The sequence below is a fragment of the Scardinius erythrophthalmus genome (assembly GCF_964197995.2).
Source record: "Scardinius erythrophthalmus genome assembly, chromosome: 17".
In the NCBI taxonomy this organism is placed as follows: Eukaryota; Metazoa; Chordata; class Actinopteri; order Cypriniformes; family Leuciscidae; genus Scardinius; species Scardinius erythrophthalmus.
Window position 1 is genome coordinate 1,892,887 of NC_138237.1, and position 11,197 is coordinate 1,904,083.

Below are 11,197 nucleotides of genomic sequence, written 5' to 3' on the forward strand. Positions count from 1 at the left end.
CGGTTGCTAGGGTGTTTTGGGTGGTTGCTAGGATATTTTGGGTGGTTGCTAGGGTCTTTTGGGTGGTTGCTAGGCGGTTGCTAGGGTGTTTTGGGTGGTTGCTAGGATATTTTGGGTGGTTGCTAGGGTCTTTTGGGTGGTTGCTAGGTGGTTGCTAGGGTGTTCTGGGTGGTTGCTAGGGTATTTTGGGTGGTTGCTAGGGTCTTTTGGGTGGTTGCTAGGGTATTTTGGGTGGTTGCTAGGGTGTTCTGGGTGGTTGCTAAGCGGTTGCTAGGGTGTTCTGGGTGGTTGCTAGGGTCTTTTGGGTGGTTGCTAGGCGGTTGTTAGGGTCTTTTGTGTGGTTGCTAGGCGGTTGCTAGGGTATTTTGGGTGGTTGCTAGGGTGTTCTGGGTGGTTGCTAGGCGGTTGCTAGGGTGTTCTGGGGGGTTGCTATGGTATTGAGGGCGGTTGATATGGTGTTACTAGGTGGTTGGTAGTTGTCACAGATGGTTACTATGGAGTTTTTATAGAGTTCTTAGCATGATCTTGGCATGATTCAACACTTAACTAATTGCTATTAGCATGTAGCTATTCACTGCTAGCATGTGTAGCATGTTGGAAGTGCTGTTTGCTAGCATGAGTCAAAAGAGCCAAAACTCATCTCTATACGATGTTCTGATACAGAGATATAGGTCTTGCAAAACGGTTGCTAGGGTACTCAAGTTTGGTTGCTATGGAGTTGCTTGGGAGCTGGAAGCATTAAACTTAAGAAGTTTAAAGTGGTTTGAAGTTTAAAGTAGTTTAAAGTAGTTTGAAGTTTATGATAGATATATAAATAAGTTAGATAGATACACACACACAAACACACACACACACACACACACACACACACACACACACACTCACTCAGACTACCTCGCTCACACACTCACTCAGACACACACACACACTCAGAGTTTATGAGTTTAGAGTTTATAAGTGTACGAGTTTTTGAGTTTAGAGTTTATAAGTTTAAATGAGTTTAGAGTTCAGAGTTTATTAATTTATGAGTTTAAGAGTTCATAAGTCTATGAATTCATGAGTTTATTAGTTAATTAGTTATTAAATTTAAGTTAATTAGTTTATAAGTGTATGAGATTAGAGTTTATTAGTTTAAATGAGTTTCATTGGCTAATATATATAGAACGGCAGTTTGGTTTAGTCTTCAAGGTGTTTAGATTTGAATTTTTGTCGGTTGGTGAGTTTGAATCTGGATTTGAATTTTTTAGAACTCCCCAATGTAAGTCAATGGGAGTTTTTCCGAGTTTTGATCGTCATTTGTAGGAAAACCGTAAGTCCGATCAGTCTGAAAAGATAAAGCAACTAACTTCAGATCAGTTTGAGTGTCTGAGCCGAGTTTGGAGTATGTAGAGTTAAAGCTCTAGGACGAGTTTGAGTCAACAGTTTTTCACAGAAGAATAATAATAATAACTAGATGCGAAAGTTCGTCGAGACAAACTTTAAGTTGGCTTGAGAAAGTTTGGACCGGAAAGTTTTTTGCTAGGCGGTTGTTAGGATGTTATGGGTGGTCGCTATGGTGTTGCTAGGCGGTTGCTAAGGTATTCTGGGTGGTTGCTAGGCGGTTGCTAGGGTATTTTGGGTGGTTGCTAGGGTGTTTTGGGTGGTTGCTAGGCGGTTGCCAGGGTCTTTTGTGTGGTTGCTAGGCGGTTGCTAGGGTGTTCTGGGTGGTTGCTAGGATATTTTGGGTGGTTGCTAGGGTCTTTTGGGTGGTTGCTAGGGTATTTTGGGTGGTTGCTAGGCGGTTGCTAGGGTGTTTTGGGTGGTTGCTAGGCGGTTTTGGGTGGTTGCTAGGCGGTTGCTAGGGTATTTTGGGTGGTTGCTAGGGTGTTCTGGGTGGTTGCTAGGCAGTTGCTAGGGTGTTATGGGTGGTTGCTATGGTGTTGCTAGGCGTTGCTAGGGTGTTTTGGGTGGTTGCTAGGCGGTTTTGGGTGGTTGCTAGGCGGTTGCTAGGGTATTTTGGGTGGTTGCTAGGGTGTTCTGGGTGGTTGCTAGGCAGTTGCTAGGGTGTTATGGGTGGTTGCTATGGTGTTGCTAGGCGTTGCTAAGGTATTCTGGGTGGTTGCTAGGTGGTGGCCAGGGTGTTCTGGGTGGTTGCTAGGCTGTTTTGGGTGGTTGCTAGGGTATTCTGGGTGGTTGCTAGGGTCTTTTGGGTGGTTGCTAGGCGGTTGCTAGGGTCTTTTGGGTGGTTGCTAGGGTCTTTTGGGTGGTTGCTACGGTGTTCTGGGTGGTTGCTAGGGTCTTTTGGGTGGTTGCTAGGCGGTTGCTAGGGTCTTTTGGGTGGTTGCTAGGGTCTTTTGGGTGGTTGCTACGGTGTTCTGGGTGGTTGCTAGGGTCTTTTGGGTGGTTGCTAGGCGGTTGCTAGGGTGTTCTGGGGGGTTGCTATGGTATTCAGGGCGGTTGATATGGTGTTACTAGGTGGTTGGTAGTTATCACAGATGGTTACTATGGAGTTTTTATAGAGTTCTTAGCATGATCTTGGCATGATTTAACACTTAACTAATCGCTATTAGCATGTAGCTATTCACTGCTAGCATATGTAGCATGTTGGAAGTGCTGTTTGCTAGCATGAGTCAAAAGAGCCAAACCTCATCTCTATACGATGTTCTGATACAGAGATATAGGTCTTGCAAAACGGTTGCTAGGGTACTCAAGTTTGGTTGCTATGGAGTTGCTTGGGAGCTGGGAGCTTTAAACTTAAGAAGTTTAAATTGGTTTGAAGTTTAAAGTAGTTTAAAGTAGTTTGAAGTTTATGATAGATATATAAATAAGTTAGATAGATACAAACAAACAAACACACACACACACACACACACACACACACACACACACACACACACACACTCACACAGACTACCTCGCTCACACACTCACTCAGACACACACACACACACACACTCAGAGTTTATGAGTTTAGAGTTTATAAGTGTACAAGTTTTTGAGTTTAGAGTTTATAAGTTTAAATGAGTTTAGAGTTCAGAATGTATTAATTTATGAGTTTAAGAGTTCATAAGTCTATGAATTCATGAGTTTATTAGTTAATTAGTTATTAAATTTAAGTTAATTAGTTTATAAGTGTATGAGATTAGAGTTTATTAGTTTAAATGAGTTTCATTGGCTAATATATATAGAATGGCAGTTTGAATTAGTTTTCAAGGGATTTAGATTTAAATTTTTGTCGGTTGGTGAGTTTGAATTTTTTTAGAATGCCCAATGTTAAGTCAATGGGAGTTTTTCCGAGTTTTGATCGTCATTTGTAGGAAAACCGTAAGTCCGATCAGTCTGAAAAGATAAAGCAACTAACTTCAGATCAGTTTGAGTGTGTGAGCCGAGTTTGGAGTATGTAGAGTTAAAGCTCTAGGACGAGTTTGAGTCAACAGTTTTTAACAGAAGAATAATAATAATAATAATAATAATAAGTTTAAATAGGATTTCAGTAAGTTGGCTCTCTCAAGCCAACTTAACTAGATGCGAAAGTTCGTCGAGACAAACTTTAAGTTGGCTTGAGAAAGTTTGGACCATAAAGTTTGAAAAAGTTTAAAGTAGTTTAAAGTTTAAAGTAGTTTAAAGTTTAATTTAGTTTAAAGTGTAAATTAGTTGAAAGTTTAAAATAGTTTGAAGTTTAATTTAGTTTAAAGTTTAAATTAGTTAGAATTTTAAAGTAGTTTTAAGTTTAAAGTAGGTAGAAGTTTAAAGTAGTTTAAAGTTTAAATTAGTTTAAAGTTTAAATTAGTTTGAATTTTAAAGTAGTTAGAATTTTAAAGTAGTTTTAAGTTTAAAGTAGGTAGAAGTTTAAAGTAGTTTAAAGTTTAAATTAGTTTAAAGTTTAAATTAGTTTGAATTTTAAATTAGTTAGAATTTTAAAGTAGTTTTAAGTTTAAAGTAGGTAGAACTTTAAAGTAGTTTAAAGTTTAAATTAGTTGAAAGTTTAAAATAGTTTAAAGTTTAAATTAGTTTAAAGTTTAAATTAGTTAGAATTTTAAAGTAGTTATAAGTTTAAAGTAGGTAGAAGTTTAAAGTAGTTTAAAGTTTAAATTAGTTTAAAGTTTAAATTAGTTTGAATTTTAAATTAGTTAGAATTTTAAAGTAGTTTTAAGTTTAAAGTAGGTAGAAGTTTAAAGTAGTTTAAAGTTTAAATTAGTTTAAAGTTTAAATTAGTTTGAATTTTAAAGTAATTAGAATTTTAAAGTAGTTTTAAGTTTAAAGTAGGTAGAAGTTTAAAGTAGTTTAAAGTTTAAATTAGTTTAAAGTTTAAATTAGTTTGAATTTTAAATTAGTTAGAATTTTAAAGTAGTTTTAAGTTTAAAGTAGGTAGAAGTTTAAAGTAGTTTAAAGTTTAAATTAGTTTAAAGTTTAAATTAGTTTGAATTTTAAAGTAGTTAGAATTTTAAAGTAGTTTTAAGTTTAAAGTAGGTAGAAGTTTAAAGTAGTTTAAAGTTTAAATTAGTTTGAATTTTAAATTAGTTAGAATTTTAAAGTAGTTTTAAGTTTAAAGTAGGTAGAAGTTTAAAGTAGTTTAAAGTTTAAATTAGTTTAAAGTTTAAATTAGTTTGAATTTTAAAGTAGTTAGAATTTTAAAGTAGTTTTAAGTTTAAAGTAGGTAGAAGTTTAAAGTAGTTTAAAGTTTAAATTAGTTTAAAGTTTAAATTAGTTTGAATTTTAAAGTAGTTTTAAGTTTAAAATAGTTTAAAGTTTAAAGTAGTTTTAAAAATATATAGCCTACTGGTTGTCTGTTGAATCTTACCCCTCAAAATATCTATGCATTGTATAAGTCAGTAGATGCAAAATGATTATAGTTGTCATAATGCATCAGGTATATATTCTATACATTTCTATTCGACTTTTTTTGTTAAAACTGAAGTTGGCAAGATTATTTTGATCATATTCACTGAAACCGACACTATGATCCGACAGAACAACATAAATCAGCCAGTTTTAGAAAAAAAAAAACGTGCTTCTATCTCCACCTGGAGCTTGTTATTTGTTTAGCAAACATCCACCGCTCCCGGTTCTTCTGGTCCAATCAGCGCAGGGCTGTGTGAGATCTGACTTTCAATCACAGTTCACAAGCCACAGATACCCCACCTCCCCCTCCCCTTTCGCGCACGTTACAATAACACATGCCTGAAGTTTGCAATCGCAGTGGTGTTGGTTTGTACAAAGCGTGATGGCGGAAAGAAAATCTAACAAGCTTCCAATTCCTCGGTTAACAACCACAGCTAGGAGGTCAAAAACAACCAAGAAAAAGAAAATGATACTTCAATGCTGAAGAAAAGGGTGCGTTCACAAAAAATCTGGTAGGCCTACACACGCACTGACAAGCACGAACTCGGGAGGGTGCTAGGTGGTAGTGGGGGTATGAGAGTTGTAAACATACAAAAAAGAAAGAGCAGAAAGCACATAAACATTTAAATGGTTATTATGGCAGCAATATGTGATACAATTTTTAAATATGTAGGATAGGCTATTAAAGGCTATTATAGTTTGGATTATTTTTTAATAATATCTCATGAGTCCTAATAAATTCAATTTCAACTATTTCTGAAGTGCTTCTTTTATAAAGAACACCGCTTTCTCACATAATGCAGTAAAACCCCTGGACGAGAGAACAATAGATTCTCGAGCCATTGATATCAACCAATTCAGCACCACCGTCACGGACAGCGTCCGTGGAAACGTCGCACGTAAGATAAAAAGGTATATCTTAAGCAGCTTCCTACGGTATGGTTCGGGGAACATGCCTAGCAATGGTATACCTTTAGTTAAGTTATACCAGGCCAAATTTATGTCAAATTTATATAAGGCTAGGCTATTTTTAAATAATTATTATTATTCATTTATTTCCTCAGTAAAATTGTGTTGAATATTGTGGAATAGTGTGATTTTTTTGTGCAGTTTCTCAAAGTATTAACTGGTAAATAAATCAAATAAATAATTTTAATGTATTGCTGCGCTGTTGAGAGGGACATCTAGAGCCAATGGGTAGAAGACGTTTACTCGAAAACAAAAGAAAAATGAGTTTAAAACCACAACAGTAGTGTTAACACTACTCACAACCAAGTGGATCACTAAGCAAAATGCCTGATTTGGTGAACGACATGAACTACTTGTCTGTCAGTCATATAATGCAGGTCTGTGGTCACCACCTCAGAGAGCATGGGAGAAGTCCAAATTAAACAATTTTTAAATCCAAAAGAAAACGAACAGTATTTATCGTTTTTACCTCTTGTACACTTTCCGGCGCTTGCGCAAACTAAGCCAGAACGCGCACACAAGTCACACACCAGGAAGGGCCCTCAGATCACTTGGACGTCGTTGTGTAGAGGTAAAAGCGATATAAATACTGTTCGTTTTCTCACACAAACTGCTCGTTTCTTGTCTTAGGCCATCAATTTGTGCTTACAATGGGGAATTGTTTAATTTGGACTTCTCTGTGCATGATCTTTGAGGGGGTGACCATAGACCTGCATTATTATTAAGTGCCATTGTCACTCAGGGCCGGGTCCGGACCGCTGTAATTTTTCTGTAGGCTATATAATGAAGGTTGTGAAATAATAGCCTAATTTTAACTTGAATGTGGTGCGGGTGGCAATGATTCGCACATCGCGTCCACGAGTCGTGAGTCTCGCGATGATTACCGACCTTCTCATCTGAGCTGCTTCAGCACTCAAACAGTGAGTGACCAGATGACCAATCATATCACAGCTGGCGAGCTTTATGTTCACAGAAGCGCGAGCCGAGCACGAATTCCAGCGTTAACTGAAGCGTGAAGCACGTCAGTTGGAATTAACTTAACGGGCACACAGTGCGAGATAAGAGTCAAAACAGCTGTTTTAAGATAGAAGCGACAGACCGAAATAATCAGTTTGCAAAGAACCAAGAATCAGTTTCAAGCTCAGCTTTGGGAAAGGAAGATATAGGCTACAAGATAAAGAGAATGAGAGATGGAGAGATGCGAGAGGAAGAGCAGGTATGCATATTGTGCCCAGAATTAATTCATTGGGCAACTCGTAAAATATGTAGCATTTTTAAATAGCCTACTACCAACATTTTTGGGGACACGGACACGTTTACTTGCCTACTGAAGTAGGATTTTCCTACATATATGGTAAGATAGCAATCATGATGATTGCAGCACAATATAACGTTTAGGCATCGATATCGCAATGTCATGAACGTATAGGATATTAGTTGATACTGATAGGTTTCGGTTCGGAACCGATATGATTCGCGGATTAATGGCTAAATTTACGCATCATAGAGTGAAATTTTACCATTTGCATGTGTTTTTAAGTCCTGTCAGTTTAAACATCAAGCCAAGAACAAGACTGGAACTCACGCGCTGTTTTGTGCGCGCACACAGAGCCACGCAGACAGCACGTGAACGCCGAATTCAAGCCTTATTCTTTCTCTTTTTTGAGCTTGAACTTGTACAGACACGTGCACGCAAAAGTATAGTATATTATTATAGGCTATATAATAAGTCAAAATGCCTGTCTTGGCAAGTATCTTCATAAACACTGTGACCTGTATTGAGAAAGAAAACCGATATCATTGTCTGTGCAATTGATAGCAGCCTAACCAACAGCTGCTTGGTACCACCAATGTTAATCAAACAGCAAAAGAGAAAATAACTTTCATGTAACACAGATAAATTGCATTAATTACATTAATGTATACAGTGAAGAAGAGTATAGTCTTATTTTACATTTAATTGTTCAATATCTGTACCTGAAAAACATAAATCACTACTTGTTTCATTGTTGACGACAGCTTGATAAGTGTGCTGCATAAAGTGTGAGTAGGCCTACCAAGGCCTTCCCGTATATAACTACTATGTTATAGAAAATATATTACTAAAATAGAAAACCGTTATTTTCAATTGTAGCCTAATAATATTTGAATTTTGGATCAAAATATTACAGCGTTGGTTAGCATACGATATATATTTTAAAGCATTTAAAAATTTAAATATTCTAAATTTTGGCCATTAGCATTAAGATTTATGTTTTTGAACCCATCTGTGGGGCAGTGAAGTCACAGACACAGCCTTAATGATTGTGCAATATGTTTTTTAATAAAACAATAAATAACAATATATAACAATATAACAATATAAATATAAATAGACATAAATATATATAGGCTGTATGTATATACAATAAAGTAATAAACAATGTAACAAATTACAATATATATAAAAAACATATATATATATATATATATAATATTACATTATAAACAATGTAACAAAAAAAACAATAATGAATATACTGAACAAAAACATCTGAACAATAATAAACATATAACTAATTACTTAAACATACATAACTTACAACTTGCTCACATAAAAACAAATAACTAAAAAAAAAACTAAAAACAAGCATAACTATTTACATTTTTATAACCTTCCGATTTTTATTTAAAAGTAATAACTCGGTTATTTTTGTGCACCAATGTAATTTTCATTGGCAGCTCTTTAATAATTGCATCAATTGTACCGGAGTACAGCTGCGGTGGAATTTGGAAAATTCTATCGTCCACGCTCAAAATGTGGCAGGAGTTTTCGACCTCGGTCACCCCCACTACCTCGATCTCTTCTTCAGTTGGTTCAATCTCCTCTATCTGGATTCATAAAAAATAAAATTACAGATTACTAGTGCAAGTGTGTGTTAGATAAGGAATGAATGTGTTCCAATCATGAAAACAACAACAAGATAGATAGATAGATAGATAGATAGATAGATAGATAGATAGATAGATAGATAGATAGATAGATAGATCATAAGTACCTTGACGGTTGTCCTGTTGGAGGAATGGAACTTTCCTCTTCCATTCTGCTCAACAGTTCCACGAAGGTGACTTATGTGTACGAAGTCTCCTTCGTGGAGCTCCAACAGAGACTGCTCCCTCCATAGAGAGACCTCTAGAAGGGTTTCCCCACACCTCATCTTTAGGTCTCGAATCGGGACGTCCATCCGTGTCATCCTTGGTTTCTGCAGCTGCAAAATTAAAGCACAGTGGTTTAGTACAATAACATGTACAGTATCTCTTAATTTAGAATGCTATATTAAAAAGTAGAGCAGACTAACATACCGACAGATAGATAAATACATAGATATCAACTCACTTTCTCCACCTTTCCTTTGATGCTTAGAAAACCACCAACAGTGTACAGGTTCTCCTCCTCGCCAGTGACATCACGAGAGGGTGGACACAGGGCATCTAGTGCAGCTTTCTCAGCCTCTTCTGACACTACTATAGTTGCTGTTCTAAATTTGAATGATGAGCGACTTAACAGCACATAAAGCTGCTCATTTCTTTTAGCAAGGGTACAGTTTTTTATAATGTAAGAGTGTCCCTCTTCAAATTCAGGAGTAGGGCCATTCTTCTTATGAAGAATGGCCCTATTCCCATCTGTGAGGGCACAGAATGATGCATTCTCAAATTGTGCCAATTCAATTTGTGAGCCTTTACCCACAAATGAGACCGCTGTTTTGATTGTATTGGTCCTAACACATTTAACTGTCAGTTTCTCCGGTGTTACGTATGGATGGGCCATTCTGGGGGTAAGGAAAAACATAACAGATATCTTAGTAAAAACAACAACAACAACAATTATAGCTATTATTATTATTATGACCATTGCTTTATCTAAATGTGATTTCTGACATTTCCTCTTTTTTCCTAAATGTTTTATTTTCATTGTAAGAATTCATGATTGATCAATCAAAAGATAAAAGATTCATGAGCCTAAAAAAATTTTCATTTATTTATTTATTATCAGTTGTAGTAGTATATCAGCAGCAGTAGTAGTTTAATGTAGTTTAACTATAGCTCTCAGCGTGTGTGAGAGGGAGCTCGCGCGCTGACAGGCAAGCCTTCCAGAACTGCACCCTTAGTGCAAATGACGTCACGCATTTATAACTGAATTAACGGTATTTACACAAAGACATTATTTGAAAAATAGGCCTACATTTAGAATGACGTCACACATAGGCCTATATAACGGAATAAACGACCATTAACGGTATTATTATGCAAATGTTTGTACAGTAGGCCTAAATGTACCACATTTACCATGAAAAATGTTGGCAAAATGGCTGAAAAATGGAAAAAAGCTGGGGAAATGGAAAAAATATGGGAAAGCGGTTATTTATAATTTGAAATGATCATTTTTGTTATTAAAATTACCGTGTGAAAAACGAACTTTTCCCTCTGACTGTTTGGGTTAGAATAGGCTATAGCCCTATATATTGTATTATTTTTTTAATATTATTAAAATAAAATCTGTAGAGGGTTTATAGGCTACATTTTAGTATCCTATTATGTAAAGTCATTTAAATAAATTGGTTCGGTAAAATTACTTACTTCAGGAAAAGTTTTCTCTCTGTCCACTTGTCCAGTCTGAAGTCCAGCGGCAGCAATGCGCCCAGGTCACGGACACCACTTTATATAACCTCTGGTTCTTTCGCGTGACTTCCACGCGAGTAATAATTTTGTTATCAATATAAAAATAAATTCCAATATTTATTTTAAATAATCTATTTAAAATGTATCTTTATATCATCATGCCTTGTTACATTTCCCTGGCTAAATAAATAAATAAATTAATAAAATGATATGATGGCGTTAACTGTTTTCTAATAGGCTAGACCTTTCGGGACTCGCACGCGAGTAATAATTTAAGTGTTGTCAATATAAAAATAAATTCCAATATTTATTTTAAATAATCTATTTAAAATGTATCTTTATATCATCATGCCTTGTTACATTTCCCTGGCTAAATAAATAAATAAATTAATAAAATGATATGATGGCGTTAACTGTTTTCTAATAGGCTAGACCTTTCGGGACTCGCACGCGAGTAATAATTTAAGTGTTGTCAATATAAAAATAAATTCCAATATTTATTTAAAATAATCTATTTAAAATGTATCTTTATATCATCATGCCTTGTTACATTTCCCTGGCTAAATAAATAAATAAATAAATAAAATTATATGATGGCGTTAACTGTTTTCTAATAGGCTAGACCTTTCGGGACTCGCACGCGAGTAATAATTTAAGTGTTGTCAATATAAAAATAAATTCCAATATTTATTTAAAATAATCTATTTAAAATGTATCTTTATATCATCATGCCTTGTTACATTTCCCT